This window comes from Micropterus dolomieu, linkage group LG12 (assembly GCF_021292245.1).
Source record: "Micropterus dolomieu isolate WLL.071019.BEF.003 ecotype Adirondacks linkage group LG12, ASM2129224v1, whole genome shotgun sequence".
NCBI classification, from domain to species: Eukaryota; Metazoa; Chordata; class Actinopteri; order Centrarchiformes; family Centrarchidae; genus Micropterus; species Micropterus dolomieu.
In genome coordinates this window covers 26777228-26798741 of record NC_060161.1, presented here as the reverse complement: position 1 = coordinate 26798741, position 21514 = coordinate 26777228, and the positions used below count along the sequence as shown (strand labels likewise).

General features: G+C 41.1%; 1 long non-coding RNA gene across 1 annotated transcript in view; it reads right to left on the bottom strand.

Annotated features, from left to right (window-relative positions):
- LOC123979741 overlaps positions 1 to 17504 on the bottom strand; it is a 60315-nt gene extending 42811 nt beyond the window's left edge. The window contains exons 1-2 of the long non-coding RNA XR_006827317.1: positions 17423 to 17504; positions 16250 to 16409 (exon numbers count right to left, since the gene is read on the bottom strand). This is a non-coding gene — a long non-coding RNA (uncharacterized LOC123979741). The remainder of the gene's footprint in view (positions 1 to 16249; positions 16410 to 17422) is intronic.
- Positions 17505 to 21514: the final 4010 nt, after the last annotated feature.

The window sequence follows — 21514 nt, the reverse complement described above, 5'->3', positions numbered from 1 at the left end:
CTCAAAAATGGCAACATAACTCACTAAATACAAAATCCAGCAGAGGCTGATAGGAATGGTATTAGTTTTGCAGGTATGTGGTCATAAAAGAAATATCTGGCCTGACGATTTGCCAAGAGGAAAACATAAGGGATCACAGGAGTTATTTCAGTTTATCCTGATGGGAACATGCATGTCTGAAGCACATTTTATGGAAAACAATCCAATAGTTGTTGACATATATTTCTCTCAAAAACCACAAATGTTAACCTCATGGTGGTGATGGAGAAAAAGTCAAGGGACAGGGGACCTACTAAACAACAATGCCATTCTTAGAGCCAGGCCAAGAGTGGCTAAAACTACAGTATGTATATGTATTGACTATTCATTCATTCTCTGATATTCTATAACTCCTTCTCCTGTTAAAAGCACTCTATGCAGCACATCACTGTAAATGTATAAACATGATATAAAATGCTGCCTCAAACATTGAGAAATGCAGCACAGACTGACAACAACTAAGGTATTACAAGGTGGTGTTTTAACTTTCAATTTTGCCCCTGTAAACCTTGCTGGAACCTTTCTTACACTCAAACACTGTTTGGAGGCACATGTTCTTTAAACAAAAGCAGGAGGAGAAGAAAAGACTTGTTCAAACTTCTGAGCTCTCCCTCATCTCCCTCGCCTGTTATCTTCTCTGAAGCCATGAACCTGACAGGTTTGAAATTACCTCTTTCCAGTCTTTCTCTCCTCCTCCTCTTCCCTCCATCATGCTCCCCTGACCTCGACACACACTCACACATCTGGCATCTGGTTAGTGAGAGTATGAGAGGTTGAGTATGTGTGCGACATGACACCAGGCTGATCTTTTTAGGGCTGATATTCACAGTTTTTCAGTGTACACCAGAAACTGCATTTAAACCATCATGCAACATCTAAACTCTCTATTGACACACAAAAATAATGATGATGAAACATATTCATACAAAGATTTGTGACAAATGAAAAGTACGTTTTCAGGCTATGTTCATCGTAAAACTGATCAATTTTACACGATTATATATGTATATATATATATATAAACAACAACCCGTTCTCATCTCAGGCATCATAGATACATGCATTGACAAAACCATGGTTATTGTATGCAAACCGTCAATTTTGTATTTGTATGATACGCTGCAGTTTGCCATAGCGTTGCAACACAAAGGAGGCTGACCCTACCTGGTAGCACGGCCAATGTGCACAGCTGTAGGGTTAGCCGGTCGACATGCATATGTTTACTGACTTAGGTTTAGGCACTAACTTCTGTGATGGTTAAGGTTAGGGTAAATTGCCTCGGGGGGACTGTCAACGACTTAAACACAAACTTCACTAGCGACCGGAAGCGCTAGCGTTTCTGGTCACCCCAGGGCATCATATACAGACGCACCTGATTCGTGTCATACACACGCACCTGGGGGGTGTCTCCTATAAACACAAAATTTATGTTTTGTGTGAGGAAATACGCTTGTCAAGCGTTAATATATGACGCCTGACATGAGAACAGGCTGATAATCAAATACGCTGCCACATAGCATAAGACTATATTTTAACCCCCAAATGGTAATATTTATAAACAGTAAATTATGTATTTATTATAAATACGTGCTTTAAGAACTTAAAAAAATAGGTTTTAGTTATATTTCATCAAATTATCACAAACTAATTGGCATACAGAAAATCTGGGAGCAAGTAGTGTTTCAGTAAACAAGTACTGGTTGGTTTCTGGGTCCTCTGAGCAAAATATGATGAAGCTGACATCTCTAGCAAGCTGTATACACTGTGCTCGATGGGAATATAGAGGCAACAACGGCCCAACAGCAAATGTTTGCTCTCTAAACAGTGTCCAGTATGTGTTATGGACTGAATGTAGATAACATTTTACCAGATGTGTGTTGTGTTCCCACAGGGGTCGCAGCTGTACACGTTCACTGCAGCCATATAGAAGATTTGTTTTGCCACTCATTGTTCCATTTAAAAAAATGGACAATGTTACTTTCCCGTGCTGTGCTCCTGTCGAGTTCTGTCTGGACAACAGCCGCCACGCTCTTCTCTGCTTTCTCCTTTTGATCGACAGTTAATGACCAATAAGTGGAGGCCGCCCATCTGCTGACATTACTGGATCAGGGGCATAAATGCATGAAGCTTACAGAGTGCGTATGTGTGTATCCAAACCTACGTTAGCACTCTCACAACTGCCAGCATGTTACAGCGAGCACCAATCAAGTGTGTCTATGTGTGTGTGTGAATGCGTCATTGCATGTGATTATGTGTATATGTGATCTGTTCGAGTCACTGTTTGCGTCACAGCATAAAAAGGTGCATGTGTGTGTTCCCATTATTGTCTTCCTGTTTTTGTGGGAGTGATGTGGGAGTTTTGTGTGTGTGTGTGTGTGTGTTTCTCCAATTATGCATCAGCCTTCGTTTGGTAATGGATACAGAATCAGTCCACCCTCCCCTTCTCCAACTCTCATCCTGCTCTCGTTTTTCTATGGTGTGTGTTTTAATTTATTCATGGTCTTCCATGTGTCGCACAGCTGCGCCACAACTAAACCAAATCCTTGGCCTCGCCTTCAATCTGCCTGGCTTTTGCCACCACTGTTCTCCACATGTTAGAGCTTTGATCCTGCGTTCAGCCTGTGCTGTCATTTTGTGACGTGAGTATGAAGACATCTGTGAGGAGACATGACAGGTCGAGCAGGCGGATATTCTCCTTCAACTTTGGCAGCGCAGGTGAAATCCCAACTCATGACGTAATCTTTCCAATTTAGTATTTTCAGTTGATGTTATGATCAAAATACTAACCCAAACCTCTTCTGCTGGCCGTGTTGTTGTGTTCAGATTTAATTTACAGTGGCGTTCACAGGGGCCTATGTAACGCCTCCCTTTGTTTTTTCACCTACAGCATTAACACTGAAACAACATGATACTGCTGGATATTCAGCGCTTCCTTAGAACTTTATAAAAAACTCAATTTCAATTTGTGTCTAACAAATACCACACCTGCATAATTACGATAACTCCATTTCAACAATTCACTACCACATCGGAGCCTAACATCCCTGTCTCTGCCAGCGTACCCTGCTCTCAGTGCTGCCGAGCGAAGCAGCATAAGCCTGCACGAGCAGCTCCGCTGTTCTCTACTATATTAATTAATTCTGAACGTGTTGCATGTTCAAATTTCACCAAACACAACACTGCACTCCCCTGGGTCCGCAGCAACACACCCACAAGGTGTCAAGTGTCAGACAGACAGACACACAGAGATTCCTTCCTTTATTAGAGAGACAGTGGTTTGATGCCCTTCTCTTCACCCTTCTGTACTCCACAGATTTAGCATTTCAGTCCTTTAATGTTGTCGGACTCGTGATGGGCAAAAAAACAACAAAGGATCAAAATCGATGCAGAAGAACCAGACAGTCTTTTTTATTTCACTCATTCTTCATCGTTTTGAAAACGTGGCACTTTCATTACCCATATTGCAACTTGACCAGTCTGTGCTTTGGGTGTGTTATGCTGGTTGCAGCTAATGTAGCCTTGAGCCATTAGCTTTCAGCAGAGATGAGGTTCCTCTTCTCTGCTTTCCTTTTCCTCCTCCTGCATCTTCTTCTCTATTTTTCTTAGTTCATCTACCTCGGCATGTCATGTCCTCCTCTTTTCTATCCTTACTTACTGTTTTCTACCGTTTTATTTTTTCTATTTTATCACAATCTCACTGTTGTTAGCTCTGAGTCTGTTTTTTTCTACCCACCTTTCTCCTCTGCCTCTCCCCATCCCATCATTACCCCGCTTCTCGCTACTTACATTCTCTGCCCTTTTCATCCACCTTATTTATTTCCTCCCTTTCTTTTACCTCCTCTTGCTTTCTCTCCATCCTTACAGTACAATACCCCGTCTGTGTGACTAAAATAGCCGCTCAGGTACAGTGCTGTGTTTTCCATATGGCTCCCATTCACTCACTGTGGAGAAAGACTATATTGTAGCAAACCAGGCTGTAAAAACATAACAGGGGCGACTCTTAAAATATAATGGAAACCCCGCTACTCTATTTATATTGCCTGAAGGTTGTAGTTTCACCTGGCTGTTAGAGACAATGACTTGTACCTGAAAGCTTCTAGGTTTGATCCTAGTGGCAGCTGATAATGAACTAACTTCTTACTGAAAATGGTCCCAAAAGCGAGATCCTGAGCATCTGACAGCTAGTCGCTCAGTGTCCTTAACCCAGGCAAATATCAACTGAACTAATCTAATGGTGAGGGATTCAACTCCCATCCCGTGGGAATCCCACAGGGTTAGGGTTAGAGTTAACCCGAAAATATATCAGCCTCTAATATAAATTATTTCAGCTGCTTGCTGCAGCTAGAAAAAGAGGTTAATGAGAGCAGTGAAGATCAAAACAGTGAAGTTGTGGGCCGGGAAACCAAAACAATGAGCTCAAAGATGCTAAAACAATCTGGAGCTGAATCAGAATTAGAGCAGCTTTAAATACAACTGAAAGGTTGTAGGTAACAGATGAAATATAAACACAGGTTGAAAAGGGATGAGGTAAGGAAGAAGTTACTGCGGACACAAAAAGTAACAACAAAAATAATGTATGGACATGATTGATATTTTTGTCTTCTTCCCTTTTTTTGTTTCTTTTTGTATTTCTGTTTAGCTCTGTATGTTTTTATTTGTGTATGACAATTCTGCTTAATCATATTTGAATTTAAATTAGCATAAAACACACAATACTAAAAGCACTTTGAATAACTGAATAACTGCAGGAACATGTGTGTGTGTGTGCGCGTTTGTGTGTGTTCGTGCGTGTTTCCTAATTTATACATTTTATCGGTGCAAATAGTTTTCAGCTTGTGTAGTCACAAACAAAGTGAAAAACACACACATTCACTAAAGTAATTGACTTACATTAGTAAAACCACATGGTTAAAACACACACACACACACACACACACACACACACCAATAGTCTCAGCTCACAGGAATTAATATCAGGGGTGATATAATGACTCCCGAGGGCTCTGACCTTTATAAGTGGCATGGAAAACAAAGGCAGCGCTTACACAGCCACCCACAAACACACACACACACACACACACACACACACCATTCCAACTTTTTGCTATGATTTATTGTGATAAAAGGGAGGACCGTGGCCTTGGCAGTCTGCGCCACATTTTTACTAAGATGATTTTTTTTCTGCCCACTTATTTGTGTTGGTACTGGAGCAAGACTCGCCGTGTGTGTGTGTCTAGACTGGTGTGTGTGTGTGTGTGTGTGTGTGTGTGTGTGTGTGTGTGTGTGTCTGTGTGTGTGTGTGTGTGTGTGTGTATAGCTCTCCAACTAAGGAGCTGATCACTTTCCAGCTACTGAAAACATTTATTTATTCTTTCCTCCCTTTTTATACAAATGGTCTTTAGCAGCCAGAGGGAGTGTGTGGTTTTTAAGTGTGTGTTATCTAAGAAATGTCTGAAACATTGAAAGAGGCTTGAGTGATAATTTATCATTCATTTCGAGTGAGAGAAACATATTTTAAAAGAATACAAGAGACATAGGAAGATTTATCATCATTAAATAGCCATTTGAACCACCAATGTGCGGTCACAAGTTTGAAAAATTAGAAAATGGAAGACAATGAAGGTGCTTTCTCTGTATATGTAAACCTCTGCATCTGCTGGCAGCCAAGGTTGATGTCCTGTATTTTGATTAGTCGGCAGAAGGGTGCAACTCTGCTGCAGTGGCTACTGCTTCATCTGAGTGTTACAAGTGGCTGCTATGCACCTATACTACCTATGCAGAGAAGTGTCTCACGGGCCAACACATTCTCACTCCCACCTCGTCACATATAGACAACTTTGTCAAGACCCCATGGAGTTGCTTTTGAACTTCCTGGGTACTCCTTTAGCGTAGTTTTCGACATTTAGGGCTCTACAGTCAAGTTAGCAAGAATAAATAGGCAACAACAAAACTACTTGGTTAGGTTTACAAAAACATCAAGGTTTGGGTTAAAAGAACAACGTTACTTACGTCACTTAACTCACGTAATTAACTTGTGTAACTTACACAACTTACATAACCGATGTAACTTTTTGTTTCACACAGGAAACAAACACTGGTATATATATATGAACATGTTGGACCTGTGTGTCATGCAAATTGATTGGTTCAACCCATGTCCAGAGGCGAGTTCAAAACAGAGACGAAAACTACCACGCCACCATATCTGAGTGACCCCCCCCCATGCACATTCACCAACAGTACATGCATATTAGATTTAGTATTTGTTTGGGGTATTCTGGCAACTATTATTAAGGAGCCAATGAAAAGACAGCATTAAAAAGATACAAAATAACAAATAAGCGAAATAAATGACAAAGGAGATGAAACGAGATGTTAAGTCTATGGTTTTACTGATTACCCTTATTATGGGCATAATCAGGGAGAGGTTTTAACACACACACACACACACACACAACCGGGGGGTAACACTAAATCAACTGGTGGGACTACGATAAAGGCCACAAGTAAAAAGCCACACAGCAGCATACACACATTCATATGTGCACAAATATATATCCATATGCACATTAAAAGCATTAATCATTAACATTAAAACCTCTGCAAACACACACTTAACAGTAGAAATTACATGTATGATGTCCAAGACACACACACACACGCCATTAAAAGCCATGTAAAATGTTCTGCCCCCTATACCGTTGGCTCTGGCTCTCTAATTGGCAGACATTTGTGATTGGCTGCTGGACATCTGCCAACAACCAGTGAGAGGCCTCGGTCTGCTCGATCAAAACCATGGCTCCTAACGCAGCAGGAGGGTAGAGTGTGTGTGTGGTCACCTTAGTCAAGCGTACAAACAGTAACAACACTGACCAACACACACACATACAATTACTGCAACGATGGCTGCAGCTACAGTCTCCATTTACCATAAAAACTGAAATGAATAAAGTATGTGAAACATCCTGTGTGTGCGTGTCAGCCACATGTGTTAAAGTCATAACACTCACAGTAGGAGGTTTCAAAGCCACAATGGTCCTTGTAATGTAACTGCCGCAGCGCTGCATACATGAAACGGTTGACACACCTTCATACGGACACATGCACACTTGCACAATGAAGAAAACTTGAACACACACAAACACTTGTGCTCATTGATGTATCAACTATTATCTTTTCCTTTGATGGTAGGTTAATATTAATTACAGTTACATCCATGAATGTTTTAATCCAGTCAGTCATTGACTGTGTTTGATTTATCACTTCTTTTCTTTTCTTATGGAATTTGTTCATTTATCTTAGCCAAATTTCCACCATTTACTGACTAATAAGCCTTCAAACTCATGTGAGTGCAACAGAGTTGGTCACCTAGCAAGGAGCGATAGGTGTCCAGCCTTGTCATCTGAGAGCTGGATCTTGTTCTGTTGCTCACTACAATATTTAAAACAGATTAACTTACAATAAAGCCAGACCATCTTCATTTCTTCTTTTGTAAATGCATTTCTGATGAACGATTGCTGGCGGTGGATATCTCATTGACAAATACACTCCATTTCCTGTGACTGCTTCACAGTCAGGCTGATATCAATTAGATAAAATTAGAAACAGTAACACTGGATTATATGCACATCCCTTGTGCATATGTAGGTCATTTGAATCCAGAGTGGGAATGGCTGACTCTGCCACTAACAATAAAAATAACTACATGGAGAGGCAAAATGTAAATAGAGCAAATGTAAATAGAGTCACAATTGCTGATTAAATGCAGACCATAAGTAGCATCAACAATTTCACAAAAATCTTAAGGATCAGACTTAAAACACTATTTGGACACACACTTTAAAGCAATAGAATGATGGAAACCGCTCTCCAACATACTCGAATGGGGAAAATACATGCTAATACCCTCCTGTCACACACACACACACACACACACACACACACACGTAGAGTAAGTCTTTAGATTAGAGTAGACTAGGCCTATGCTGAAGTAAGGAAAATAGTTTCACCGTTAAGTGATCGCCAGTGGAAACTGAGCTGAGCTGTGGAACGCAATTAGTACCAATGTATAGCTGTATTGTAACAGACGCCTTTGAACATGAAAACACACATACACACAAGAGTGCACACAAATGTCATTAAATGTTAGAAATATACACACAGATGCAAAAAAGATTAGGTGATTAAAGGTTAGAGAGCAGTCATGAAAAAAAAACCACACACATACTTATATATACACACACACAATGTCAGTCCTCATTCTGAAACAGGCTGAGAAAACAAGCGGCAAACTCAGTTAAAATGGATTTATTTTATGAAATCTAATAATCGCGGCAATAAAAACATATTGGAATAATGTTTTGGCCGTTTCCTCTTTGACGTATAAACCCCCTTTTCCTGCTCGCATTTACAGAGGTAAGTGAAAGGATTTGAGACTATGTGTGTGTGTTTAGCATTAACTCAAGGATGCAAAGAAAGAAAGACAGAAAGGAAGGAAGGAAGAAAAGAAAGAAAGAAAGAGTTACATTAAAATAAAAGGATTTAACCCTACAGGATATTACATCATGAAGTTGGCTGGCATCCCAGTCGTTTGATTGGTCATTTTCAGTCCAAACATGTAGTCTACTCTGATTTAAATTTTACTATACCGCTATAAGACCAGGCTTCAGGAATTACACATAAACTGGACATTTAATTAAAAGAAATACAACAAGAGGGACAGAGGGAACAAGGAAAAAGTAGGAAAGGAAAGAAAGACAAATAAAATTAGCGAGGAGAGTCGTGAGGAGGGCTCAGAGCAGGAAAGTAACAACCCCAAAAAAAGGAATAAAAGGAAAGCGTGCGTTATACCACTTTTAAAATAAAGAGAAGCAGATTACAGTCAGGAATGAAAGGAGGAAAAAAAAATAAAACAAAAAGAGTTGAAATAAAAAGGAGTGAAGTAAATGGATTTGGAATAGTTTTTGGCTTGAAACGGTTTTCCAATTTAATTTTTTTTGTTTGCTTTCTGAAACCTGTCGACATGCCCCAGGCTTCTAATGTTTCAGGACAAGGTAGGAGATCACTCACACACATACGCAGGAAAGCCAACCACATCATGAGCGGATGAAAAATATTAAGATGAAGCTCGTCTGTCCTTGTTGGCACCAGCTCTCCCCAGACAGAAATCAATTACAGAGTTATAGACCCCCGAATCAGGACATGCAGAAGCACGCCCTCGCACAGAATACTCTGCGCTCTTACAAGGTCTTAACTCATACGAATGCACGCAGACAGCTTCAGCACGTTACTGAAAACCTCTTTCACTACCAGCCATGGTGGTCCGGGGCCTGCAGCTGGCATCGAGCGGCATCAATAAAGTTTGTGACATTGAAGAGTCTGGAAGGGCTTCATGTTGCCAGGTCTAAAGAGGAGAGGAATACTGAAGGCAGGGTGGCCCGCTGTCTGCAGACACTGTCCTGGTCTGCAGACAGATCGCTCTCATGAAATCTCAAAGGAGGAAATAACGTGCAATGTAAAACAAACATTTTAAGATCTATGTGTGTCATGTAGAAGGTATAAAAAGGTAGTTTAAGGTTCAAAAAGCTCTCTGGAAGAGTTTTCTTAGTCAAGAAAGATGGGATTTTGACATTTGTTTGTTATGTAGACAGATTTCATGTATGTTTACATTGACATTGTTTTATTTCTATTTTTTGGCATTTTTGGATATGATGTTTGCATGGAACCTGGTTATTCATCTACCTGTTCACATGACTATATTATCCATGTTTCCTATTGTGTGTGTAGGGGCAAGTTTGTCTTTGACTCCTCCATATCCATATCAGATTTGTCGTCTCTGCTGACTGACTTAGCAGAAAAGAAAAGTACAACACTGGAAAATACATTTTCCTGCTGAGAGTCTGATGAGAAGACTGATGCCATTCTCATGTCTGTGCGCTAAATATGAAGCTACCAACAGCTGCCAGCTAAGTTAGGTTAGCATACAGATTGAAAACAGGGGAAAACAACTGTTACATGCCAAGCAGGCCTGTTTTGTTTTGTTTTCCTCCTGCCTTTTTCCTCCCCCACTAATTTCTCCTCAGGTGTTGAGTGGGTGACTGGCTCACACCTGTGCAGCCTGGCCGAGCTGCACATTGGCCAAAGGAGGTTGGAGCTGGCCAACCAGGATGGAACATGCGAAATAAAAGGAGCACCCTAGAAGAGTTTGGGCTCTCACCCCATGCAGTCAGCCTTGTTTGTAGCAGCAGTGTACCACAGCCCTTTGTTACACGTTGTAGATTGTTGAATAAACTTTCATCTGCTGAGTTCTTCGTATCGGCACTTATTTTATGTTGCACCCCTCGAGCCGGGGTCGTAACATATTGGCGGCTCGTCCGGGATCTATTTTCAACTGGATGAGTTTTGTTCTTTTTTTTTTTTTTCTGGATTTTGTAGCTAACCTTTAGTTGGTTTAAGTTGTGGGCTGCTGTTCCTTTTGGTCTTGGTGAGTAAACTGCAAGTATAGTTTCTGAGTGCTGTTGACCTGAAGTTTCAGTGATAACCCTGGTGAGTTAGGGAGTGTTCCAGCTGGACAGAGTTGTCTGTCCTTCCATCGGTTGACTCATTTATTATATTGCCTTTTTTATTTTCGAGATGACTCTGGGTGGAGACATGTTTCTCTGGTGGGGGTAAGCATTTCAGGTCCTTGGCTGCAAGGCTAAGGATCGCTGAAGTTCAGCTTTTAAAGACGGCTCGGGTATGTCTCAGAAGATACATAGGTTTTAGTTAAAGCTAGGCAGGTACCAGGGGGTTTGCTTTTGATTATCATCACACTCAGGTGCTTTCTTGCTGTACACAGCAGTGGGTGATTTGTCAAATTAGGTGATGGTGCGCTGTTGTATTAAACTGTGGTAACGTGTCTAACACCTTGTAGTGTGAGTTACAATGAGTTTTGATTTAGAAGACTTTATAAAAAATCCCACTCTTGACAAAATTGATTCTTGTCGGAAGGATGACTTACTGTGTATTGCAACACATTAACATCTCTGTTCAGAAGTATGGTGTTAAATGGGAAATTAGGAACACAATAGTGGGAAAATTGATTGCATTAAATGTCCTTGTGGTCCCTGTTGACTCTGCCCAGCCAGGGGCAGGGGTCTCCCCTAACTATGTTTTCTCTGCTGTACCAGGGGTTCCCCCTCTCCTTGATAGTGATAAGGCGCAAACTACCATGGCTACAACGTTGGGTGGCAAAGATGAGCACGAGGCTCCTCCTGCCACCTTGCCTCGTTTTGATCCTTTCTCCCCAGAGGTCCATGGATCCAGCGCAGATGCCAGGCTGAAGGTTCGCCTAGCCCGCCTTCAGATGGAGGCGCAGGAAAAGGAGATGGTTCGTAAAGCAGATTATGAGCTTCGATTACAGTTGCGCAAGCTGGAGGTTGACAAAGAAATCTGATTACGGGAGCTTGATGTGGAAGCCATGAAAATTTCTGCTGGTCATACATTACCACATACATTTGAGAAATCAGTACCTTTGCAGACAGTCCCTGGAAAACAAAGTTTCGATGTAAGTAAAAACATTGTGTTAGTACCAACCTTTAGAAAGTCCGAAGTTGACTCTTATTTTACTCCCTTTGAAAGGATTGCTACTGCACTAAATTGGCCCAAAGACATGTGGCCTATTTTGCTTCAATGCAAGCTGGTGGGTAAAGCACAAGAGGTTGTCTCCTCCCTGTCAATAGCTGACAGCATGCAGTACGATGTGCTTAAAGAGTCAATTTTGCGTGCTTATGAACTTGTACCTGAAGCGTATTGTCAAAAATTCAGGAATCACAAAAAATCCAGTGGCCAAACATTTGTTGAGTTTGCACATGAAAAGGGGGTTCTCTTTGATAAGTGGTGTGCTGCTAATGAAGTCAAGGATAATTTTGAGTCCCTTCGACAGTTAATGTTGTTGGAAGATTTTAAGAATGCTTTACCGGAGAAAATGGTGGTGTTCTTAAATGAGCAAAAGGTGACTTCTTTGTCTAAGGCAGCAGTCTTGGCTGATGAGTTTGTTAACTCACAAGAATGTGTTTGTCTTCCTTTCGTCCAGACAGAGGTTCAGGCCCGCGACATAAGCTTAACCCTGGCCATCCTCCTTTTGAAAAGGCGAGGGGGCCACAGTCACTCCACGTGGTGACCAAGAATGCTTCTACTGTCACAAGAAGGGTCATGTGATTGCTGATTATCTTTAAAGCATAAACGTACTCAGCCCAGCATTTCACAGTCAAAAGGCATGGGTTTAATTAATACTAAGCCACTGTCAGAAAGAGTCACCGGATGATATTGATCCCTGTTTTAAACCCTTCATTCTAGAAGGCTTCGTGTCACTAACTGGAGACCCAAAAGATCGTCTGCTGGTAACTATTAGGGAGACAGGTGGCTCACAGTCCATTATTAGGGAGGGAATCTTACCTCTGTCATCTGAATCATCATGTCAGTCAAGTGCAGTTGTCCAGGGTGTGGGAATGAGATTCATCCCTGCTCCGTTACATCATGTACATGTTGAGTCTCCTCTAGTTAGTGGACTGTTTAATGTTGCTGTCCTTCCTGCCTTGCCCATCAAAGGTGTTGACCTCATTCTAAGCAATAACCTTGCCCCCAGCGAGGTCATGCCAGTGCCTGAGGTACTAGATAACCCGGAAACAAACCTTGAGTCAAACACGGCACTTACCTGACATTTTTCCTGCTTGTGTAGTCACAAGGGCCCTATCAAAAAATATGGTCCTGACTTGTCCGACTCTTTTCTAGTCACCGAAGACTTTTCTGATGCAGTAAAGACCAACCCTCAAGGTCAACCTGATGTACAGATGCCTAAGATCGGAACATCCTCTTCTTCTGTGGCTGTGAAACTCCCAGCCACCAGGAAGGAGTTAATCGCAGCACAACAAGGTGATTCCACCCTTTCGAAATGTCTAACTTCTGTTCTCAGCCAGGAAGAAGCAAGAAGGAGGAAAGTGGCCTACTTTCTTGATGATGGCCTGCTGATGCATTGCTGGACTAATGCGGTTCCAGGGGAGGTGGACTGGAAGGTGACTTAACAGGTTAATGTGCCTACAACTTATCGTTCCCAGGTACTCACCTTGGCTCATGACATCCATGGTCAGGACACATGGGGGTCACTAAGACTTATAACAGAGTTCTTAAGCATTTCTTTTGGCCAGGACTCAAACATGTCATCAATAATTGTCGTACTTGCCATGTATGTCAAGTTGCCGGAAAGCCCGATCAGTCGATCTCCCCTGCTCCTCTTAACCCCATTCCAGTAATGGGTGAGCCATTTGAGAGAGTAATCATAGATTGTGTTGGACCATTGCCCAAATCAAAAGCTGGAAAACCAGTTTCTTCTGACTCTGATGTGTACTTCAACTAGGTATCCAGAGGCCATTCCCCTTCAGAGGATCACAGCCCCAGTTATTGCAAAGGCTCTGAAGTACTTTTCAGTATTTGGTCTACCAAAAGTGGTTCAAACTGAGCAGGGCACAACATTAGGCATTAAGGATGTAACTTCTAGTGCCTACCATCCTGAAAGCCAGGGGGCACTAGAAAGGTTTCATCAGAAAATCCATGTTGCGCAAACACTGTTATGGTTCTCCAGGGGACTGGGATGATGGTGTTCCCCTTGTCCTGTTTGCTGCCCGTGAAGCTGTGCAGGAATCCTTGGGTTTTAGTCCTGCTGAACTAGTGTTTGGTTAGGGGCCCCTTAAAAGTCCTTAAAGAACAGCTGGTCATGCCAGAGACTACAGTTAAAAGTATACCAGCATATGTAACCAAGCTCAAAGATCGCCTTCAGTTGGCCTGATCTTTGGCTAGAGATGCCCTGACCTCTTCACAGGTGAGAATGAAGCGGCAGTATGACCGGAAAGCAGTCGTCCGCTTGTTCAATCTGGGTGATAAAGTTTTGCTTTCACCCATACCTGGTTCTGCTCTCTCCACTAAATTTTCTGGTCCATATGTTGTAGAGAAGAGACTCAGTAACACAAACTACCTCATTCAAACCCCTGACCGCAGGCGGCAGACCCGGATGTGTCATGCCAATATGTTGAAGCTGTACCACGCAAAGGATGACCAGAACATGTCATCCACATCCCATGTTGTGAAGTCTGTCTCACCAGTGGCATCGTTCACAAAGGTGGGCTCTTCTGATGATGAGGATGGGCTAGTGATGGGTAATGCTAAGCCACAGGGGGTGAGGCTAGGTAACAAGGAGATCTCGTCTAATTTGCGTCTAATTTGCCCCACTACTTATCTCATCAAACTCATACAGGAGTTCCCATGTTTGTTTAATGATGTCCCCTCCCAGACCTCAGTCATAGTTCATGACATAGTTCTGACTAACCCAAACAGATCAAGCAGCATGCATATCGTGTCAGTCCAGCCAAGAGGGAAGTCATGAAGAAGGAGGCTGACTACCTTGTGAGAAATGGATTTGAGATCATACTTTACCCTTGGAAACAGCATACAGTCTCACCTGACAAACACATTTAGAACATTTAACCATCCACAAAAAAATAAATGAGATGTTTAATATAATTAAGCTGCTTGACTCCCTTCTTAGACCTTTATATTTCCACGAACTATTTACTGTTTAAGAAAGCCAATGTGTTACTACTTTTTGGACACTCTTCTGCAGAGAAGTTGATCGTCCTCTTTATAAGTGAAAATCATGCTTTTGTTAAACCAGAAAAATACTACTTTTTCCTTTTCATTGTTACTTGAAGAAACAGGTTTGACAATACATTTACTTTAATTCCTGTTAGGCTCTTCAAGACAACTTGATTGATTTCTCTTGACCTGGTCTCGCCCCAGTCTGGATGCAGTTTTGACCTGAAATTGACTTCAACTGGTCTTGGAGGTGAGCTAAAGTGGACTAAGGTGGTCTGGACTGCTGCTTGCTATAAGTCAATATTTCCTCAGAAGTGTCACCAACACAAACTCTGCTTTGCCAAACAGCACAATTGAGCTCATTACGTATTTTAAAGCACAGATGAGGACGCAACAGTGATAAAGAGTTCAGTTACCAACCAGTGCTGCTCTCATACAAGACAATGAACAATGAGCTGCTCTCAAAAACACTCAGTGTGCACTTAGATTTATAGAGCAATCATCACAGTACGAAACTAACTTTACTATCTGTTGCTGCTCCCAACAACACAGAGGGATATTGTGCAATTGTGACCACCAGAAAGCACTGGAAACACATAGGGTAAAACAAACAAAAACACACAAACAGTGGGCACCAAGAAGGCACATAAACACCAACAACAAACATATCCAGACCTCCAATGTGGGTTAAAAGAGCATAAACACTGCTTACACATACGCAGATATACAGGCATTCAAAAAACACACAAAAAAACCCCAAAACAATGCAGGCACCAACTTGTGCAAACACACACATAAACACCGGCTTGCATGCTTGGAAACACACACACAATTTCTAATGTATACAAAGACACAGAAAACACCTGAGGTCAAATACTCTCCGTCACTGTACAAAAAACCTCCACAACATTGACAAGAGATTGCCACAGCCATGACTGCAATAACACACACTTCATTTCACTTCATCACTGTTTTTACTGTCAGCCTCAAAGGTCGTTAAGAGCTCCCTTTAACGAGCGAGCAAAATAAAAGCCCCTCCATCCCCTAACGAGACAAAATAAAAGCCCCTCCTTTAACAGCCTGAAATCTTATTAGCACTAATGCTAATTTGTAATCATAATGTCCCACTGTTTCGGTAAAATCTCAGCCTGCGTGAGTGAGTGTGTTAACAGTGATAAAGGCCGCACACATAAATACACACACACCAAGCAAAACACAATAGAAGTCAAGCAACACCAGGCTGAACAAAGATGGGCATTGTTTTGTTGTGACTTTTGGGGGTGGAGGGGTGGGAGTGAGACAGGACAGAGTTACAGCTCCCACACAGCACAGAACACACACACACACACACAGTGATGGCGGTGCTCAGACCTGATGTGTTCAGCAAAACATGAAAAAACAGGGCGTTTTTTTGTCTCCTTGACCTGTTTGACTTCCTGTCCTGGACAGGAAATGGACAAGCGGTTTAAGTGTTACATGTCAGGAGCCTGTCCTTGACATTTAGGGTCCGTTTGTAAGTGTGTGTGTGTGTGTGTGAATGACATCCGTCAAAGACTTTAAAGGGTGCCTGTGACTTCACACTTACTGTTCTTGTCATTGTCGAAGGCGTTTCCTTTAATAGTCCCTTTAGAATAAGTCTGGACGTCCGTTCTTTTACTCTCACGCTCCTCTTCCTCCTCCAGCTCAGCTCTCCTCCCTTGTAACTTTTGAGAGGTGGTTTGAACTCCCCATGAAGGTCGGGACATCTATGCAGAAGAAAAGAAAACTCGAGCGTTGTGTTGTGAGAGGTCAGGTTTGGTGGATGAATTCAGTTTGCGTCAAAATGAGAAAAACTAAAAAGGGTAGATGAAATTGATTTAGGAGGGTCAAATATATTTTCTGTCAACTCACTAGACCTGCATTCAGTTTTCAACTCAACACAAAAGTTTTTGAGTTCTAATGACGATGAATGAAACCTTAACCAAAACCTTGCTTTCCTAAACGTAATATTTTGGCCTGGTGAATGCTTCAACATGAATATATAAAGGGACTGCACCCAATTTATTTTTAATGATTATTGATCAACATATCATAAAAAGTTTTATTTTTGGTTGAAGGATGTGTAGTTTGACTTTTTTGGGAGAATTACCCTGAATTTATATTCTATTTGAGCCTTCCCTTGCAACACAGTTAACTGTTAATAGTTAAAGAAATAGTCAAATAAAAAAGACAGTTTTTCAATGCACCATGCCCTGTATCAGGGCACAATGGCGGCACACTGAAGGGTCAAAGGAAAATATTAATAATGCTGCGGAGGTCCTAGCTTTGTTTTTCTAAGTAAAATGTTCAGCGCACCTTGCCCAACCAAATCATTTGTATACAGTGCCTGAAACTACTCATATATGATTTACAGGAGTGTTATGATTCTACTGACCTTTTGAGTAGCTACTTTCTAATCGAGAAAACCATCTCAGATTTATCTTGTGAGCATGTTTCTCACACAACATGTTTGTCTAAACTTTTTATTATTGTCTTCCAAATCAAAATCCTGCAAATATATCTGTAGGGTTTTATCGTCACCTTTAAGCATCTGGACAAAATTTGCAAATGAAGTATTATATTTAATCTCCACTGTGGAGAAAAATGCTTGACAAGCAAATGTGCTTCAGGTAAATCAGCAAGTAGTGGGAACAACATTGACATAAAATCTAAAAACTGATTACTTTCCTTAAAAGTTATTTGCAAATGCGTGTTAGTATGAAATGCAGAAGATATGTACCTTTGATGCGGAGTATATCTTCAGATGGAACCTTGTTTTCAACAAAATTAGCAGAGAAAATATCCCTGCCAGGCAGGAGAACAACTTCCTGGTTGGAGAGCACATGACTGGAAATCTGTCACATGCTTGGGAACCTATCAGGATTCAGCTCAGCAAATAAGTTGATTTCTGACTCTGAATCTAGTCATTTTTCAACTTGCTCCAATGACGAGTAACTGCCAAAGGCCTTAATGAGGAAAACAAAACCTTGTGCAAGCCAAGATCAAAAAGAATCCAGGTTCATGTGTCATAACCTGGCTAGTGGTGACTATAAGTACTAACGATTCTTTCAACTAATGAGTCTAGTTACTGTGAACATTATACACACAGTAAAATACTTGTAGCTTTTTGCAGCATACAGCTTAATATAGGGGGGTGGTTGGGGTTGATGGATGGCCAGAAACCGGACTTTCACCCAGGAGACCACGTGAAACAAAAGATAAGCATTTTTAAAAAACAACACCAAAGGGGTACCGAGGACATTTATAAAAAGCAGCGCCATGGGGTCTTGACCAAGCGTTCATATGTGACGAGTTGGAAGTGAGAATGTGTTGGAAAAAACTGTGACTTCAGAGTGAGCACTGATTTGGTGATCTGTAGTTCGGGAGACATCCAGACTCGGCTAAATTCTTTAGTTTTTTTAAACATCTGCGTAACTTGTCTCAACAGAACTTTAATGGCTTGTTTTGTGGTGGGGATTGTATATTTTTCTTGTGGAGAATTGAACAAATAAATGAGTTACAGCAAACAGTTGTCTTTGGGATATTTATTTTAAAAAAGAACTCAAAATAAACAAACTCAGCTGGGCCAGAGGACTCAGACTCAGACTCAGGACTCAGACACCCAAGGGTGGCTCAGATCATCTGGTCAAGAGGAAAGGATAACTATGGGATCTAATGCAGGGAGACAGTTGTGGAGTCTAGGAGAACGCCGTTCTCAGCCATGACACTCAAGTACTCACAGGAACGGAGTAGACGTAAGACAAAACAATTTCATACATGTTCAAGCCAAAACTCTTAGGGGACAATAAGATGATGTTAAGTACATAAAGTAAATGATATATATAATTGTCAGAATGCATATGGGTAAAATCAATTTTCTGCTGCCACACTTGCCTACTGTATAATATAAAGTGAAGTTAATCTCTACTACACATTTAATATAACCTAAATGTCTCAATAAATGATTACTTGGTTATGCATGAGTTCAGTTTCCTCAACATGATGTATGGCTGTAACAGCATCAGACCTCCGATGTTTCAGTTATGAGACATTCCCTAACCACCACATCACCCTACCAGCTGTTCAGATCCGAGGGGTTTGAGATGAACCAAAGGATGAGGTAAAGAGCAAACCACCCTCTCCTACCTGAGCTCTGGAAGACGTCACAGCGTGCAGCTACACGGTGACTAAACACCTCAACAATTTGGTGATTAGCATCTTGTTAAATTATATTGCTTTTTCCACTGAGCTGTTCAACTGCATTCCTTTCTGCTAGTTAACACAAAGACTAATGAGAGGAGCATGGCGTGTAAAATGACTTTACAGCCGTGTGTTGGTGGTACATGGACAACGGAAAACAAACAGCTGCAAAGACGTACCGATGCTGACGGACACGCCGAAGCACTCGCACACGCACAAAGACAAACACTTTTGAAAACCCGTTCAGTTATCGCACCCAAGATCATGAACAATGGGACTTCCTTATCATCCTGACAAATGTGCATGTAAATATTGTCTGTTTGTTATATAAAAGTAAATTATTTTAGATTTACATATCTTAAATGTATTGCATATAGGTAGTTATTAGCTAATGCTAGCAAAAATCAGATATAAATATGGAGATACTGCAGCAATGCCAACAACAGATCCGCCATATTGGTTTGGGGAAGCCGCTCTGCCTAATGCATGAATGTTTATAATTGGAGGAGGTCTATCCACAATCATTATAACTTGCTGAATTTTCAACTGATTTTCCATCTGTTTGGTTAGTTATAAGTGCCAGACATGTATTTATGATACAGGATACAAAAAAAAAAATCTCTTTATCTTTTGTAAATAGTAACAGTAATATTTTGTGATGCCCTGTGGGTCATGTGTGGGCATGGCCAATATCTCTCTCCCTTGCGGGTGAGGAGCTGCGACTGATTGCAGTAACTCAGGGCACCTGAGCCACTATTTTTAACTCCTTGTTCTCATTCTTAGGAAGCTGGTTTGGTTTTTGGGTATGCTATCTTAGTTGTATTTACCGTGTTTTCTTGCACAACACAACATCCTTACACACACACCTACCTGTGCTTCCATCACCCTTTGCAGACACTACTGAAACCACTGATATTCATACTCCATACTGTTATAACAATAATTTACACAACTCTTAAGTTGGCTTATTTTGAGTTAAATAAACACACTTTGTTAAATGTTTACCGTGGTGTGTCTCCCTTTTGTTGTGGCCTTTTGAGCCAGGTGTAATATGAGACGAAATTCACCTACATAATTTGTTTCTAAGTATTTATTTCTCACTGTATTTTAAAATGGCTGCCAAGAGATAATTTTGTTTATAATGATGGAATTAATGAAATACTTCTGGCAGGATTCACAATTCTTTTTAATTACATTCGTAGTGAAATATTCATATTTTGCTCATTTACATTGTTACATTTGTTACAAATATTACAAAATACAGAAATTAAACATACTTTATGTTAGCTTAAAATAAAGGATTACTTATCGTGATGTATCAAATTCAACGTGTTAGTAACGGTAAAGTATTGTAAAATAACTTTGCACCTGTGAAATGTTCTTTCCTGTTGCTTGATTTTGACATGTCTTTCTATAGAGCACCCAAAAGCAGCGCAAACTTTTTTAATGTGAACTGGCCAGACCCCAGAGACGCTTAATCGTCTTCATTACCTCCTCCTTCTGGACTGGGGGATGTTTGCATTTGTTTTTATAAAGGATTTATATATATTTTTCTCATTTCAGCAGCTACAATTTTTGCTTTAAATTTTAATCACTGACTTTTATTTTATGGCTTTTCTTGGCTAAAAGTGAGGCTACATCAGTGGAACAGGGAAAACATGGTTGGATTAGAGAATCTAATCTGGATTTATGCCAATATGAGACACTTCAAGACTGCTTTTATGTTTTTATATTGTCTACCAGGAACCACATGGAGGTCATTTTATATCTCCCTTACCAACGATCAACTGACTAAACATCTAAAAGCTCTTGTTGGTTCCTTTAACATCTTACACAGACCAGTTTTGCAGCTGGACCGGACTACAATGGAATAATTTATTTTTCCTAAATTTCATCCAAAAAAACGATGTAAGCTTGAGTTAGAAGCCCAACAGTGAACATCAGCGCTCTCTGACAGACGGCTTCATCGAGTCAAACCCAGTGCAGGGATTTGCTCTCTGGATGGCCTCAGAGGTGTCGGTGCAAGCTGTTAACGCACATCTGTAGACATGTGAGCATTTGTGTGTGTGGTGAGAGTTTGCAAGCTGATATCATATGTCTACATATGTGTGTGAGTTTGTAAGCTGATATCACTGGTCTGAACTTTGGCAGTGTGAAGGATAGCTTCACAGGTACAGATGGGGCTACTGTGGTTTTACTTGCCGTAAGTGTTTGATGTTATAGTCCTCCTCGCCGCTATGTGTGTGTGTGTATGTGTGTGTTTGAGGTGATAATGAAACAACTACAGTCCTGTTTGCCAGCCTCCCCTCCAGTCATTTTCCATCACATCTGGTGAATGAGGTGCACTTTGACCCCTCCATGTTCAAAGCTGCCCTAAATACACACACAGTCAGAGAATTCACCTCTGTACGTTGGCTGTAAACAAAACCTTTAATCAGTGATTAACGTAGCAGTGAGATGAGGCAACAGGATGAGGAGAAAGAAGAAAAACAAGTTGGGAGGAGGGAGAGAAAGGCTGATGAAGGGGAGATGGATGTGATTGAGGGTGTTGAGTACAGACAGATTGGCTGGAGGAGTTGAATGCTTACTGGTGGTGTTTGTGGAAGTAAAGCTGATTCTACTGATGTAGTCT